This window comes from Lissotriton helveticus, chromosome 5_1 (assembly GCF_964261635.1).
Source record: "Lissotriton helveticus chromosome 5_1, aLisHel1.1, whole genome shotgun sequence".
Taxonomy (NCBI): domain Eukaryota; kingdom Metazoa; phylum Chordata; class Amphibia; order Caudata; family Salamandridae; genus Lissotriton; species Lissotriton helveticus.
In genome coordinates, this window is record NC_136065.1 from 1,171,123,198 (window position 1) to 1,171,142,107 (window position 18,910).

Sequence of the window (18,910 nt, forward strand, 5' to 3'; positions counted from 1 at the left end):
TTCCCACTCCAGAGAGTGCAACAGTAGAGAAAGCGTTGGATAGCGGGAGGGTATAAATTACTATTCCCACTCCAGAGAGTGCAACAGTAGGGAAAGCGTTGGATAGCGGGAGAGTTAAAATTACTATTCTCACTCCAAAGAGTGCAACAGTAGGGAAAGCATTGGATAGCGTAGGTGTAAAAATTACTATTCCCACTCTAGAAAGTGCAACAGTAGGGAAAGCGTTGGATAGCGGGAGGGTTAAAATTACTATTCCCACTCCAGAGAGTGCAACAGTAGGGAAAGTGTTGGATAGTGTAGGAGTAAAAATTACTATTCCCAATTCAGTGAGTGTAACAGTAGGGAAAGCGTTGGATAGCGTAAGGGTTAAAAATTACTATTCCCACTCTAGAAAGTGCAACAGTAGGGAAAGCGTTGGATAGCGGGAGGGTTAAAATTACTATTCCCACTCCAGAGAGTGCAACAGTAGGGAAAGTGTTGGATAGTGTAGGAGTAAAAATTACTATTCCCACTCAAGTGAGTGCAATAGTAGGGAAAGCGTTGGATAGCGTAGGGTTAAAAATTACTATTCCCTCTCCAAAGAGTGCAACAGTAGGGAAAGTGTTGGATGGCGTAGGGGTAAAAATTACTATTCCCACTCCAAAGAGTGCAACAGTAGGGAAAGCATTGGATAGCGTAGGGGTAAAAATAACTATTCCCACTCCAGAAAGTGCAACAGTAGGGAAAGCGTTGGATAGCGGGAGGGTTAAAATTACTATTCCCACTCCAGAGAGTGCAACAGTAGGGAAAGTGTTGGATAGTGTAGGAGTAAAAATTACTATTCCCAATTCAGTGAGTGTAACAGTAGGGAAAGCGTTGGATAGCGTAAGGGTAAACATTGCTTTTCCCACTCCAGTGAGTGCAACAGTAGGGAAAGCGTTGGATAGCGTAGGGGTAAAAATTACTATTCACACTCCAGAGAGTGCAACAGCAGGGAAAGCGTTGGATAGCGTAGGCATAAAATGTACTATTCCCACTCCAGTGACGGAAACAGTAGGGAAAGCATTGGATAGCGGGAGGGTAAACATTTCTATTCCCACTCCAGAGAGTGCAACAGTATGGAAAGCGTTGGTTAGCGGAAGGGTTAAAATTACTATTCCCACTCTAGTGAGTGCAACAGTAGGGAAAGCGTTATATAGCGTAGGGGTAAAAATTACTATTCCCACTCCAAAGAGTGCAACAGTAGGGAAAGTGTTGGATAGCGTAGGAGTAAAAATTACTATTCCCACTCCAGTGAGTGCAACAGTAGAGAAAGCGTTGGATAGCGTAGGGGTAAAAATTACTATTCCCACTCCAGAGTGCAACAGTAGAGAAAGCGTTGGATAGCGGAAGGGTAAAAACTACTATTCCCACTCCAGAGAGTGCAACAGTAGGGAAAGCATTGGATAGCGGGAGAGTTAAAATTACTATTCCCACTCCAAAGAGTGCAACAGTAGGGAAAGCGTTATATAGCACAGGGGTAAAAATTACTATTCACACTTCAAAGAGTGCAACAGTAGGGAAAGTGTTGGATAGCGTAGGGATAAAAATTGCTATTCCCACTCCAGAGAGTGCAACAGTAGAGAAAGCGTTGGATAGCGGGAGGGTAAAAATTACTATTCCCACTCAAGAGAGTGCAACAGTAGGAAAAGCGTTGGATAGCGGGAGAGTTAAAATTACTATTCTCACTCCAAAGAGTGCAACAGTAGGGAAAGCATTGGATAGCGTAGGTGTAAAAATTACTATTCCCACTCTAGAAAGTGCAACAGTAGGGAAAGCGTTGGATAGTGGGAGGGTTAAAATTACTATTCCCACTCCAGAGAGTGCAACAGTAGGGAAAGTGTTGGATAGCGTAGGGGTAAAAATTACTATTCCCACTCAAGTGAGTGCAATAGTAGGGAAAGCGTTAGATAGCGTAGGGGTAAAAATGACTATTCCCTCTCCAAAGAGTGCAACAGTAGAGAAAGTGTTGGATAGCGTAGGGGTAAAAATTACTATTCCCACTCCAAAGAGTGCAACAGTAGGGAAAGCATTGGATAGCGTAGGGGTAAAAATAACTATTCCCACTCCAGAAAGTGCAACAGTTGTGGTAAATAAATAATTAATTACCGGTACTATTTTTGAATATATTAATAATAACAGATAGCTCAATAAATAAGAGGCAGGATCCGATGTATCCGAGTTTGAACAGGCTTTATTCAGGCAAAAGGGAAGGGACTGGATCGGGACAGCCTGTAATAAGATGGAGAGGCAGCTGCACACGTTTTCATCACATTTCAACATATATATAGTAAAACATTTCAATTGCAATGCATACAGTAGGCGTAACTAGTGACAAGCGTAAGATAAGAAGACATGGGCGTGAAAAGAAGGCGTGCACAGGGCGTGCACGTAGACATGTGATGAGAACGTCACAAAAGTGTCATGAATGGGCGGAAACATGGAGGGGGCTACCTGAGCAGCTGGGACCTTTAACCTAGTGGTGTGCGCAAACGGGCAATGACGTGTTACCGGGGAGAACTGGGGGCTATGACTTCTGCACTAGAAGAGGAGACTAAAGTCTGCAGTGTCAGGACGACATGTACCTATAGCATATCTGGTATCTCGTGTTTGGAGTACATGTTGATAGAATCTACAAGTTATCAGGGCAAAGGCTACTTGACACTAAGGCTGGTGCATGCATATATTCTACATGTATTGCGTGTGCTATGAATCTTCTATGAATACTAATACAGTAACTCTTGCATGGAGACAGGTTCAGACTATAGCTGAAACTGTTTATGCGGTTCAGTAGCTTAGGAATGCGGAGAAGGAAAGCTGAACTGATAACTAGAAGCATAACATATTCTTGGCAGACAGGCAGGCAGAGCCAGGCCGGGCACCGCGCTGCTTGGCAGGAAGTAAGTGAAGGGTCAGGGATGCAGGTGGGGGTTGCATCGCTCCTCGGAATGGGTTCAGGAGACTGGAGCTTGAATCTGGTGTCCGAGCCCTTTTGAGGCCTAGAAACGGGGACATTGCGGTGAATTAACGTGCACACTGTAAAACGTGGCAACATAGGCCTAATACTCGTTGCTTTCACGAGAACTGGATACTGGCATACTAGAGTTGGACACAACTATAATTGCGTCTTTAATCGATCATAGGGGGATACATGCATATCGATCATGCACATATAACATAGGATGGGGAACACGTAGGCACACATATAACAAGGCAAAATTCAATTTTCCTCATTCCCTCCTTGTGCCCTACGTTTCCATCAGGAAACATCAATATTCATGATACCATCTATCTGTTCATATAGCATCATTTGCTCGTCTCGAATTGTCTTGGAACGGGACTTAGGACTAGGAATACAAGAGGTAGCACACATGCCGCAAATCGCAGGGCCACATTGTAAACAGAGGCAGCAACTGAATATAATCATTACTGCTATACCTAGGAATGACAATACTTTCCATCCCCAGGCAGATATGATACTCCAGAGCCAACCGGACCATGTCCAGGTGCCTGGATTCTGGTGTAACTGATGGGCAATTTTATGAAGTCTGGTTATAGCTGAATAAACAGACGGCGCGTTATTAGGGATGAAAATGCAGCAACTAGATCCGATGACTCTACATGCTCCTCCTCTATCGGCCAGTATGACGTCAAGAACGAGACGATTTTGGAGCACGACAAATCGCATAGCAGATTGCTCTTCGGTTAAGTTACCTAGAGCGGAAGTAGTCTCATTCACTACTGCTTCAAGGGTTCTGGTTAGCCTACGTATTAACTTACTATTCTGGACAGGACCTATAAAGAAAAAGAAACCTTTATTGAAGTCTTGATATTGTTCTAGAGCAGTTTCAGTTTGATCGATAATTGGGGACTCAGTCTCCCTTCTATGTCTAACGTGTACTAGATGTGTGTTTCTGTGATAATCAGATGGGGCTAGAAAAACTGGTGGCAGTAGGAAGGCAATGTAACATGTTCCATCCCAATCGAGGGGCAGACGAACATATGCGGTCTGACCACACACAAAATAAGAATGACGTGAGGCTTTGAAAATAGATTTCCCACTGTCACTATACTCGACCATAGTAATACAATCACTATGTCCTACATGTGCGGAACCATTCTTTCTGACACATAATTCGCCTTTGACGGGTAGAACTGAAATAGCAGGCAAATCTGGAGTAGTCTCGGACTGAACATTCAAAACCATGAAATTCGAGGAATAATTACCTAAATCATATACTTCATTTTCTAGATCTGATCCTGTTCTATGGGAAAGTCCTGCCTTGTCTGGGAAACATGTTCTATTCAGAAGGGACATATCAGTTGAGGATGACGTTAACGTGGACCATGCTCCACACGAACCATTATGTGAAAATGGATAGGGAAAGAGTGGCAGAACTCCCTTCGGTGTCTGGAAAGGGGGGAGTCGACCACACACCCAACAATTAGTGGCATTGCTGGTCTGGTGTGAATAATGCAGCATTCGGATAAAAGTATTATTACGCATAGCAAGACGATAGGATAACTCGTGAGGAGGCAGGTCACTAAATGTGTGCTCTACTGTAACATTAGAAAACATATGTACATGTGAAATAGGAAAACATAAATGTAAAGCATAACTTATGCAAGTAACCATAAGACTCAGAAATAATAGAAAAAACAGAGTAATGATACATCTCTTAGAGTTTTGACTAACTCTCTCACTGTGTGGGTCTATCTCATACATGTCAGGAACCTGTCTAACCGTTTCACCCGAGAGGGACTTAGACAATTAAACTGGCTGACTTACTAGACCTCAATTTCTGTTTATACTCCTGCTGCGGAGTTTTCTCTAACAAGGGAAGTTTAGATTCAGTGTCTGGACAGTCCTTGAGAACGGGGCAGTCCTTGAGAAAAGTCTTTGGTTTAAGTCCATGAAACTTCTTTACGTGGCTCACATGTAGCCACCCTTTTCTGTTTTCGACTTTCACTTTTGTCCGGGTGGTGAGAAGAACGAGGCGGGGCTCCTTCCAACGGGGCTCCAGCGGACTTGAACGATCGAAGTTGCGAATCAAAACGAAATCCCCCGGAACGACCTCGTGCGGTTTCACTTCGGTGTTGTCTGGAAAAGCAGCGGCAACCTGTGAACGACAAGATTGTAGTGCAGACATCAAGGAGGCAAGGTGTTCTGTCAGCATATTACTGTCAACATCTGTAATTGTACGTGGTCTAGGTGTACCCCACATATTTGGGGGACGACCAAACACTATCTCATACGGAGATAGACCTGAACGGGAATGAGCAACCATTCTCATATAAAAAAGGGCGACTGGCAGTGCTACCATCCAATCTACGCCTTTCTCTGCACATACTTTAGCGATTCGAATTTTCAGAGTCTGGTTATGTCTCTCTACGAGACCGGCTGCTTCAGGATGTCGTACACAATGGAACTTCCACTGGTACCCTAACAGAAGGGATACTTGTTTCATGAGCTCGGATGAGAATGGCTGGCCGTTATCTGAATACACGACCCTAGGTAATCCATAGCGGGGAAAATACTCACGAACCAACTGCCTGGCAGTGGTCGCAGCTGTGTAATCTGGAACTGGATATGCTTCTGTCCACCTGGACAAAGCGCATACAACTACGAGAACATACTTGAAACCTCGACATCGCTCCATCTGAATATAATCCATCTGGAGGACTTCAAAAGGGTGGTCAGGAGGATGAAATCCACCTTGTTCCACCGGGACACCTTTACCTGGATTGAACTGACAACAGATCATGCAGGTACGTACTTTCTGCTTGGCTGCTGCTCGTAAATGCTTGTTGAACCAAAGGTTCTGAATACTGTCTAACATGGCTTTTTCTCCTAAGTGTGCTGGACTATGTGCGGTGTTAATAATGACTTGAACCATAGAGTCGGGGAGAAACCATGTGGCTTTTCCCTTCGTCAACCATCCTTGATCTGTCTGGACCCCTCCTTGTTCGGACCATTTCTTGATTTCATCTGGAGTAGCATGTAACTGTATATCTATAACATCTTGTGTAGGGTCCTTAACTGTCATACAAGTAGTCTGATCTGGAGTGAGTGTCTGTGTCGTGTTAACTGGAATGTCTGGAGTCTGAGCTGTAAGCTTGGCTGTTCGATCTGCTAGATCGTTACCCTGGGAAATGATATCAGTGGCTTTCGTATGTGCCTTGCACTTCATGATAGCGATAGCTGTCGGTAAATGTATTGCATCTAACAGAGCTTGAATGAGGGGGCCATGCTGAATCTTGGTTCCATGAGAAGTCATAAAACCTCTTTCTTGCCAGAGCACTCCAAAGTCGTGTACGACTCCGAATGCATAACGTGAATCTGTGTATATGTTTACTTTCAGGTTCTTAGCTCGTATGCAGGCTTGGGTCAGAGCGACAAGCTCTGCTGCTTGAGCGGACAGGGTGTCAATACGATGTGTTTCTATAACTTCGGTTTCAGTAGTCACTGCATACGCGGCTACTAGTTCTCCTGTACTTGTTCTCATACATGAACCATCCACATAAAGTGTCAGGTCGGGATCAGGTAATGCAATGTCTGTCAAGTCTTGTCTTGGCTTTGTCATGGTGTTAACAACTTCCACACAGTCATGTGTGGCAAGATTTGAGGTAACTGACGGTAACAGTGTAGCTGGATTTAAAATGTTGCAGCGTCTGATTTCTATGTGTGGCTGGAACATTGTCAGTTCATAACCTGTTAAACGTGCAATTGTCAAGTGCTGAGTCTGTGTTCGGTTTAAAAGAACTTCCACGGAGTGTGGAACTTGTACTGTCAGGGAGTGTCCTAACACTATGGAATCACTTTGTCTGATAGCTAGTGCTGTGGCTGCAACTGACTTGAGGCACGCAGGCAGAGCCTGGGCCACTGGATCTAATGTGCTAGAGAAATAAGCACAGGGCTTGTATTGTCCTGCTTGATCTTGTGTAAGAACAGATAATGCAGTACCATCACGTTCAGTGACAAAAAGTGTGAAAGGCTTACTGTAGTTCGGTGTTGCTAGAACAGGTGCATTACATAAAGCTTTCTTTAATTCATTGAAAACAAGTGTATGTTCTTGGGTCCAAGGGAGGACAGTCGATACGGCTGCCTCCTGTGTCGTTAACTGTATCAGTGGCTTGGCTAGAAATGCGTACTGAGGAATCCATTGTCTGCAGTAAGAAGTGAGGCCGATAAAAGCTCGTACCTCCTTCTGTGTCTTGGGCTGTGGAAGACGTGCTATTAACTGGATACGGTCAGGTGTCAACTGCCTACCCCTCTTGGACAGTAAGTGTCCTAAGTAGACCACTTGCTGGACACAGAATTGCAATTTGGAAGGGGACACCTTGTGCCCCATCTCGGCCAGGAAATACAGAACTGTAAGTGACGCACGTTCGCAGTCACGTTCAGAACGGGCTGTGATCAATAGATCATCGACATACTGGAGCAGGGCAGTGTCAGTTGGCATGTGAATATTGTCTAGTTGTCTTTTAAGTGCTTGACTGTAAATGCTAGGACTTTCTGTGAAACCTTGAGGTGCTCGTGTAAATTTATAGCTTCTTCCATTTAAACAGAATCCGAAAAGGAACTGGCTGTCTGGATGAATGGGGACACTAAAGAATGCGTTCTTGAGATCGATAACAGTAAAGAACGTAGCTTCAGAATCAATGGCTGTCAATAGGGAAGAAATATCTGGGACCACTGGGTACTGGGGTATGATACATTTATTAAGTTCTCGAAGGTCAATCACTAATCGATAAACTGGAGGTGCATTGGGATCAGTACGTTTCAGAATCGGAATGATAGGAGAATTACATACATTGGAGTCAGTTTCTACAACTACTCCTTGAACAATCAGTTCGTCAATAATTTTGGATAAGGCTGCTACAGCCTCAGGTGGCAATTTGTACTGTCGGATTCGTGGTAATACAACACCTTGCTTCAGGGTGACACGATGGGGTGTGATATGCATACAACCTACATCAGTTGGACCTTGCGCCCATAAATGCTGTGGTACATTCAATAATCTCGGATCAAAATCACGTAATACATAATGACCTTTAAAATCACGCAGAAACAATCGCACCCCTTCTGAGGAGCAGCATATTACTGCCCCTAATTCCTTCAGAGTTTTAATGCCTAATAAATTTTCGGGACATGATTTCGTGAGTAACAAGTCTGTAGTTCGGGACAATGGACCAACTTCTAGAGTAACTGGCTTCGATATTTCATTAACAATAGGCTTTCCTGAAAATCCAAGGGAAACATTTCTAGAGCCTGAGAGTGGAGCCCCTGGAACCTCGTCATGACTGATGGTAGTCCTACTTGCCCCTGTATCAATCAGAAACTTTCTGTCTTTCCCTAATACTTGACTGTGTACATAGGGACCCTCTTGATCTACAGGAACCTCGATGAGAGGCAAGCCTACCTCCCTCTCTAGGCTGTTTCATGAATATGGCTGATAATCTGGATACTCTGACTGTGCGTACTGGTACATCTGCTGTGTAACGTGTTGTGTGGCAGCTATAGGCTGCGGTACTGTAACTGTCTGTTGTGCATTCTGTGGTGGCTGGGAATTCTGTGAGACTTGCTCTTGTCTAGGCGGACGTGGTCTTTCTTTCGTTTTACCAGTAGCTATGTTGTGTTTCAGAACTGCACATTCGTTTATATAATGACCTGGCTGTTTACAGTAATTGCATGTCCCTTTAACGGGAGCTGCAGGATGACTGGCTTGATTCGGACCCCTCTTCTGACTGTCCTGCGGAACAGACTGTGCAACTAATACTTTCATTTTCGTGTCTTTCATACGTCTCCTTTCGTGTTCCTGCTCTTCCCTGATTCTGTTCTGGTGATACTGGAGCATCTGGAGCATCTGTGACGGAGTATTAGCTTGCCAGGTACTTTCGACTTTCAGTACTCGATTTTTAACTTGTGGACTTGAATTCTCGACTAGTTTGGTAACAAAAAGATGGGGATACGACTCACTACTTGTTTTCAGACCACTATTAATAATGAAACATTTCTCAAATCTAGAATAAAAATCACTAGTATCTTCGTCTTGTTTCTGTTTACAGGCTGAGATGGCATCCCAATCTTCCTTTTTCGTGGCTAGTAATCTTGGCAAAACTTGTATTAACAATTCAGGCAAAGCTTTAGCTTTATCCCCAAGACCGGTACCTGGTACTCGTTTATTATCTTCAGTTTCTAAGGCTGTCCAATCTATCTTTTTCTATCCCACCTCCCATTCTTTTTCTTTGAGTTTTTCATATATGCCCGCAGGCAACAGGACCTTTAACATTTTAATGATATCAGGATACGTGTATTCTCCCATACGGAGCATGTCCTTTAATTCACGGTGAAACCCTGCTGGATCTTTATCATGACAGGGAATTAACTTTTTCATTTCCAAGAGTTCTATTTTCGTGATAGGGGTGTAAACAAATACTCGTTCTAGACTACCATCTTCTCCCTTAACTGGATGCACTTCCCGTAACGGGTTCTGTCTGTCTATGTAGAATGATTTTCTTTCTGGGGGTGAGACGGAAACAAAATGTGGATTCAGAAACGTTCGGTATTTGTGGCGCTGTTCTAATATGACACAAATTAAATCGGTACCTAGACCTTTCCATCTGTTTTGGAGTAACTCGTTCAATACATCATGTAGAGGACCTGGATCAGAATGCTGTTCCTCATACAGTGTAATGAGGTGCTGGATCATATACATACCCACCAGACGTTGCTCGGCTGGGGGCAGTTTCAGAAACGTTTGGGCCACTATTTCGTCTGGAAACGTGGTAGAATCACTAGTCCATCGGACTGCTGATCGGGCTAGTTCCTGTTCGTGCATGGTACTAAGCTCGCTATAACCTATTCGTGATTTCAGAATTTGATCGGTGGCTTGGAATACTTGCTCACGAGAACACTGTACTGGTGCTGGAGGAGGAAAAGCTTTCTTGTAATCTAGGCGTGAATGTCGGTCGGAAAGTCTAGTTCTACCTACATACGCTATTCTGGAGGGATTCTCGCTGTCTACCTCTTCACTAGAAGAGTCACTCTCTTTCTCGGTTGCTCTTTTTGCTTCCTCTTTCTGGTGTATACGTATTATTTCCTTACGAATTTTCTTGTACATACTCTCTACACTACCTTGTGTCTTGTGTTTTCCCTCGGCTATATTGTCACTCCACCTGGTCAGGGCTTTCATCTCGTCTTGGTCTTTATCTGGATAATCTTGCTCTCTTATTAAACAGTTAATCAAGAACTTTAAAATCATAAGTTGAACCTCGGCTTTCCTTTGTGACATAGCTTCATGAATACTTCCTGGATTCTCTCCTGTACGGATAAAACGATATATTCTGTTTAGATGTTCCTTCATATCGGGCAGGGTGATCAAAAAGCTGGCAACTCGTCTTAAACGTACTGAATATAAGATCATGTGATCTTCGCCTGGAACTGGATTATATATACAGTCAGTAAGAAGTCGCTTGAGATCTGTGTATGTCGCCACTTTTGGCGTACGCTGTAACGCTACGTCATGCAGCGTCAGTCGTCTTGCTTGGGGCGGGGTGCTGGGAGCACTTCCCCCCGCTGCTCCTAAACTAGAATCGTCGGTAAATACTGTACGTGCTGGTAAGGTAACTGGCAAAGCGGGTACATTTACTGTAGGCTGGTCCGGGGGTGCTGGCACATTAACCTGGCCCACGGAACCAGTGGCTGGAGGAACAGGAATTACATTATTAACGGGAGGCTGTGGGTGAGCAGGCGGAATAGGATTTGCATATTCTGGGACTGTGTCGTCCAAGTAGGACGAAAGAAAAATTTCAGCTGCGGTCGGTTTATGACGTAGCTTAATCGGGACCAATGGCGGCGGTAGATTACAGGGTGCTTCCGGGGTTGCTTTTGGCAAGCCCTCGGCAAGAAGAGGATACATGCCTTTAATAAGGGCATTCCTCTGTCTGTCTGACTGTTCTGCTCTAACTCGTTCACCTTCTTCGATTAATTCCCTTTCTTGGGCTTTTTCTGAGGATTCCCTACTTAATTCTGTTTTTCTGAATTCTTTTTCGGTTCTTTTATGAGATTCTTTGCTCCATAACTCGATGGCATCTTTCTGGGACTGTCTGGCTTTCTTTTTCCATAATGCTTCTTCTACTCGCATGATGCACTCGGCATCCCATGTACCTGATACAGGCCATCTATATTTCTCTTCAAGATCTTTAGTATAGTCCGCCCATAAGTCTAGATATAATATGGCATCTAAGCCATGCTTGTGATACATAAAATGTCCAGGACTGTCCCTAGGGGGGACAGGAACTGCTTCTTCGAGTAACCCTTTTCTGGTTTTTAACTGACGTAATTTCGAGAACAGAGGCATTTTCAGGATCTTACTTGCGAACACAATACACAATAATCACAGTAATGCAATGGCAAACAAATCACTCATACCACGACATAAAAAACACGTTAATAACAGTTCGAACAGAATACTACCTGATACACTGAGAACAGAACACATGAATTTCTCGAGAAACGAACTCACTAGAATTACTGGATGCACTGCTAAAACAGTACAGAACATACCGGTCCCATAAAGAGACACGTCATACCGTATCCACCTAGGTGAATACTTCGAGCTGGATCTGCGTACCCAAACCCAACGGACCAGGAACAAACTAATGATCCTGTCTAGATACTTTCCCCGCAACGGTACTCATGGGAAGCAGAAACTGGAAGGCCTCGGACTGGACTGGACTGCTACGACGTCGGACTACGAACTTCGGACTTCGGAAACAGGTGGGCCTCCGGATACTTCGGACCTTGCTCTCTCGGCTTAGGCTCTGGTCGGGACGAACCGCATTCCACACCGCTTCGTCTGGATGTCGGACCGCAGTCTCCGTCTCCTCCGTGGGCCTGAGGGAGACTTGAAGCAGAAATATCTGCACGTGCACGGTATTGTTCCGTCACGGCTGCAGAGGGTCAGGGGGCCTGCGTTGCATCGCCAGCGCGTGAGGAAGGGGTACGTCCCTATTCGGGCGCCATTATGTGGTAAATAAATAATTAATTACCGGTACTATTTTTGAATATATTAATAATAACAGATAGCTCAATAAATAAGAGGCAGGATCCGATGTATCCGAGTTTGAACAGGCTTTATTCAGGCAAAAGGGAAGGGACTGGATCGGGACAGCCTGTAATAAGATGGAGAGGCAGCTGCACACGTTTTCATCACAATGCAACATATATATAGTAAAACATTTCAATTGCAATGCATACAGTAGGCGTAACTAGTGACAAGCGTAAGATAAGAAGACATGGGCGTGAAAAGAAGGCGTGCACAGGGCGTGCACGTAGACATGTGATGAGAACGTCACAAAAGTGTCATGAATGGGCGGAAACATGGAGGGGGCTACCTGAGCAGCTGGGACCTTTAACCTAGTGGTGTGCGCAAACGGGCAATGACGTGTTACCGGGGAGAACTGGGGGCTATGACGTCTGCACTAGAAGAGGAGACTAAAGTCTGCAGTGTCAGGACGACATGTACCTATAGCATATCTGGTATCTCGTGTTTGGAGTACATGTTGATAGAATCTACAAGTTATCAGGGCAAAGGCTACTTGACACTAAGGCTGGTGCATGCATATATTCTACATGTATTGCGTGTGCTATGAATCTTCTATGAATACTAATACAGTAACTCTTGCATGGAGACAGAAAGACTAGACTATAGCTGAAACTGTTTATGCGGTTCAGTAGCTTAGGAATGCGGAGAAGGAAAGCTGAACTGATAACTAGAAGCATAACATATTCTTGGCAGACAGGCAGGCAGAGCCAGGCCGGGCACCGCGCTGCTTGGCAGGAAGTAAGTGAAGGGTCAGGGATGCAGGTGGGGGTTGCATCGCTCCTCGGAATGGGTTCAGGAGACTGGAGCTTGAATCTGGTGTCCGGGCCCTTTTGAGGCCTAGAAACGGGGACATTGCGGTGAATTAACGTGCACACTGTAAAACGTGGCAACATAGGCCTAATACTCGTTGCTTTCACGAGAACTGGATACTGGCATACTAGAGTTGGGCACAACTATAATTGCGTCTTTAATCGATCATAGGGGGATACATGCATATCGATCATGCACATATAACATAGGATGGGGAACACGTAGGCACACATATAACAAGGCAAAATTAAATTTTCCTCACAGTAGGGAAAGCGTTGGATAGCGGGAGGGTTAAAAATACTATTTCCACTCCAGAGAGTGCAACAGTAGGGAAAGTGTTGGATAACGTAGGAGTAAAAATTACTATTCCCAATTCAGTGAGTGCAACAGTAGGGAAAGCGTTGGATAGCGTAAGGGTAAAAATTGCTATTCCCACTCCATTGAGTGCAACAGTAGGGAAAGCGTTGGATAGCGTAGGAGTAAAAATTACTATTCCCACACCAGAGAGTGCAACAGCAGGGAAAGCGTTGGATAGCGTAGGCATAAAATGTACTATTCCCACTCCAGTGAGGGAAACAGTAGGGAAAGCATTGGATAGCGGGAGGGTAAACATTTCTATTCCCACTCCAGAGAGTGCAACAGTATGGAAAGCGTTGGATAGCGGAAGGGTTAAAATTACTATTCCCACTCCAGTGAGTGCAACAGTAGGGAAAGCGTTATATAGCGTAGGGGTAAAAATTACTATTCCCACTCCAAAGAGTGCAACAGTAGGGAAAGTGTTGGATAGCGTAGGAGTAAAAATTACTATTCCCACTCCAGTGAGTGCAACAGTAGAGAAAGCGTTGGATAGCGTAGGGGTAAAAATTACTATTCCAACTCCAGAGTGCAACAGTAGAGAAAGCGTTGGATAGCGGAAGGGTAAAAATTACTATTCCCACTCCAGAGAGTGCAACAGTAGGGAAAGCATTGGATAGCGGGAGAGTTAAAATTACTATTCCCAGTCCAAAGAGTGCAACAGTAGGGAAAGCGTTATATAGCACAGGGGTAAAAATTACTATTCACACTTCAAAGAGTGCAACAGTAGGGAAAGTGTTGGATAGCGTAGGAGTAAAAATTACTATTCCCACTCCAGTGAGTGCAACAGTAGAGAAAGCGTTGGATAGCGTAGGGATCAAAATTGCTATTCCCACTCCAGAGAGTGCAACAGTAGGGAAAGCGTTGGATAGCGGGAGGGTAAAAATTACTATTCCCACTCAAGAGAGTGCAACAGTAGGGAAAGCATTGGATAGCGGGTGAGTTAAAATTACTATTCCCACTCCAAAGAGTGCAACAGTAGGAAAAGCGTTGGATAGTGTAGGGGTAAAAATTACTATTCCCACTCCAGTGAGTGCAACAGTAGGGAAAGCATTGGATAGCGGGAGAGTTAAAATTACTATTCCCACTCCAAAGAGTGCAACAGTAGGGAAAGCGTTGGATAGTGTAGGGGTAAAAATTCCTATTCCCACTCCAGTGAGTGCAACAGTAGGGAAAGCGTTGGATAGCGTAGGGGTAAAAATTACTATTCCCACTCCAAAGAGTGCAACAGTAGGGAAAGTGTTGGATAGCGTAGGGGTAAACATTACTATTCCCACTCCAAAGAGTGCAACAGTAGGGAAAGCATTGGATAGCGTAGGGGTAAAAATTAATATTCCCACTCCAGTGAGTGCAACAGTAGGGAAAGCGTTGGCTAGCGTAAGGATAAAAATTACTATTCACACTCCAGAGAGTGCAACAGAAGGGAAAATAAAAGTAATTAACAATTTTATATAATATAATCATTATTCAATTAAAAATACAAAAAAAATGTATTACAAAAATTACCTATTAATACAAAGTATTTACCAATCAACAATTAATTAATTAATTAACAATTAAAAAATTATTTAAAATTACAACAAAACAAAACGAATAAATAAATAACAATATTTAATTAATTACAATTAAATTACTTACCACCCTATTCCCCTATAAACCCACAACCAGCTACAGAAAAGAAATTAATAAAATTAACATAATTATCAATTAAACTATTAATTAAAAATAATTACCAATTATATTTTAATTAATTACCAATTAAACATTTAAATATCAATGAATTCCAAATAAATACCAATAAATACATTTAAAAATGTAATTAATTATAATAAAATTACTACCCACCCTATTCCCCTATAAACCCACAACCTGCTACAGAAAATACATTAATACAATTTACATAATTATCAATTAATCAATTAATTAAAATTAATTACCAATTATATTTTTATTAATTACCAATTAAACATTTAAATATCAATTAATTCAAAATAAATACCAATAAATAAATTTAACAATTTAAATAATTATATTTAAATTACTTCCTACCTTATTTCCCTATAAACCCACAACCCGCTACTGAAAATACATTAATAAAATTAACATAATTATCAATTAATTAAAACAATTACCAATTATATTTTAATTAATTACAAATTAATTATTAATTAACTATTAATTCAAAATAAATACCAATAAATAAATTAACATATTAATTCATTATAATTAAATTATTCCCCTATAAACCCACAACCTGCTACAGAAATATATTACACAAAAATTAAATACCATAAAATTAATTAATTAAAATAAATTATAAAATAAATATACACTTTTCACACATATACTAACATAAAAAATACTTTAAAAAATTAATATTAAATTACTTACCTCAAATTCGATATTTTTGTTGTCTATATTCTGTCCATTCTATATTTTTGTTGTCTATATTCTGTCCATTTTATATTTTTGTTGTCTATATTCTGTCCATTCGATATTTTGTCCATTCTATTTTTTTGATTCGATATTAATGCTATTCTATTCGATATTTTTGTAGTCTATAGTCTGTCCATTCGATATTGTGTCCATTCTATATTTTTAACTCGATATTAATGTAACTCGATATTAAAAACTCGATATTTTGAATGTATACCGTCTTCGTCTAAGTCTATTGTACTTTTGGCGCTTTGGCATCTGCATCGTGTGTGGGCTTATGCAACTTTTGGCGATTGTACAAGCGAGCGTTGGAGAGCGTGCATAGAGAGCGAGTACAAGCTGCTTACTTTTGAAGTCTGCATCAGAACGTCCGTCTTGGCACGAAGACGCGCTTTCATCCGGCACGAAGAGGGAACCAGTGACATGGTGCTCTTTCGTTGGTGCTGGTAACACGTGGGACATTAGATGCTCAACGTAATCACGCGAGAACTCACGCACGGCGGCCATTTTAGGAAACCTTGTTTCTGGGCTGTTTCCATGACAACGTTGCTCCGACATTGAAAACAACAGCTTGCAGTGAAGCGCTTTATTTTTATTCTACGATCGCAGTGGATCTATGGTATTCTATTTATTTATATATAACTATATTTTTTTTCGGGAGGAATGCATGCAGCGCCAATTTCTTGAAGTTTACCCACAATTTACAGAATTGCTCCCAGAAGCTACTACTATCGAAGTGGGAATGTGTTTTTACTTTTAGTGTACAAGTACCATCATTGTGACTCTTTTCTCTATTTTCAACAAGTACTGCGGCATTTAACAACCACGTATATACTAACATTTATTTGAGAACATGTCGACTGATTCTAGAGCTGCAAGAACAAATACAACTGGGGATATTAATGTATCTAATCTGCAAATTAATTCACCCAAGGAATTTTTGCCCGGTTCCTGGAGAACCTGTTGTTGCTTGGTTAGATAGGAAAGCTTATTTTCTTAATTACATAGCTAATTTAGAGGATGTTAGTGGTGTTAGTGGTACTTTCTCTCCTGAGAGGATAAAAAGGATGCTTTTATATTCCCTAGGTCCAGAAGGTTTACGCATTTTTAATGATTTACATACGCATGAAAGAGCTGAGGGGGATTTAGATGTTTTTAAAATAGCATTATTGAATCTGGATGACCAATTTTCTCCCTCAGAGTGTATTACAGTTACCAGACATGCTTTTTTCCACAGGAAGCAAGAGAAAAATGAATCGGGGGAAGAGTTTGTTTCAGAATTAAAGAAATTAGCGAGAAAGTGTGAATTCGCTCAGTTGCATGATGATCTCATTCGAGACCAGGTAGTTATGTACACTAAAAACAAAACTTTGCCGGACAAACTTTGGGTTGAAGGTGACAAATGTCTTAAGGACATTATTGCCATGGTGAAAAAGGCTGAATTGTCTGAACGTTGTGCCAAAGTCACTCTTTCTCAAGACAAGAAGTGTCCAGAGGAAATTGAAGGGAAGGTAGTGGAAAAGAAAGTTGGTTATGAAAATTATAGGAATTCAAAATATGACAAAGGAAAAGCGATTATTCCTGAAAGGAGAAAGTCTGATAGTTTTGAGCAAAAGAAATTTAGGAACGTAATTTGTTATAGGTGTGGCAGTTATTCTCATGCTGCTACATATGAAAGATGCCCTGCTAAAACTGCAAAATGCATGGAATTTGGATTGGTGGGACATTTTTCGAGGGTTTGCAACAGAAAAAACAAGAACAAATCTAAGAGTAAAGTTACATATGTCCAAGATGCGGAAGATAGTTGTTCATCATCTACTAGTGATAATGATGTTCAAGTGAATTTGATACAAAGAAAAAAGGATGTGCTAAACATCAAGGGTAGTACATATTCTAAACCTTTGTGTCAAGTTTCTTTGGGTGGAATTACTGTCCAATTAGCGGCAGATTCTGGCTCACCTTTTACTATAGTGTCACAAGAGGTTTGGAAAAATCAATTTGTTGACAAAATAGGTGAATGCTTAGAACCCGATGATGTTGCTGCTGAGAGCTTCACAGGTGAAAAATTGAGATATTGGGTTTTAGGACTTTGATTTTTCGCTTTAAGGAGAGACAGTCTGTTGGGAAATTGTATATAGCCAAGGAGGGTCCATCAGTTTTAGAATGGAAAGACCAGAAATTACTGGATATCATCCTCAACCTGAATAGTAAAGAACAGGTCTTGGTCTCATGTGAAAGCGAGGACACTAAGAAGTGGGTGGTAAAAGAGTTCCCTGAGGTATTTAAGAGTCGGATGGGGAAATTAAAGGGTTTCACCCATCAGATTTGTTTAAAGGAAGGAGCAGTTCCCAAGATCCATAAGGCTAGAAACATTCCCTTTATTATCAGGGAGCAGGTCAAAAAGGAGTTCAATAAATTGTTGGATAATGAAATTATTGAGCCTATTGAAGCAGCCAAATGGGTTTCTCCATTGGTCGTAGCCCGAAAATCCAATGGGAAGGCCCGTTTTGTGCGGATTTAAGGTATCTTAACAGCAACATTGTAGTTGACCAATTTCCCCTCCCCAGAATTGATGAGATGCTTTCCTTGACACGCAATGCTAAGTGGTTTTCTACTTTAGATCTCTCCGCTGCCTACCATCAGGTGGTTTTGGATAAGCACAGCAGGCAGTTTACATCATTCTGTACCCCTTTCGGATGTTACAGATTTAAACGCATGTCCTTTGGGTTGGCATCAGCCGCTGCTGTATTTCAGAGGCTGATGTCAAACCTATTTAGCCCCATTCCTGAGGTCGTTTTTTTTCAAGACGATATTTTGATAATGGGCAAAGACAAAACTCATCATGATGCCCTTTTGAGGGAGGTTTTGTCCAGTCTCAGGGTCAATGGCTTGGTTGCTGAAAGCAGCAAATGTAAATTTTCTGAAAGGTCTGTAACATATTTAGGCCATGAAGGGGTTGTGGAATTAAGCCAAAAAGCTCCTTAGTGGAAGCCATTTTGAATGCTTCCTATCCTAAGTCGAAGGATGAGTTGAGATCCTTCTTGTGATTGGCAGAATTTTATGCTAAATTTGTTAATACTTTTTCACAGAAAACATATGATATGCGCTTGTTGATGAAAAACAAAGTTCCTTTTTGTTGGAACGACAAATTTCAGGAATCGTTTGAGACTATAAAAAAATCC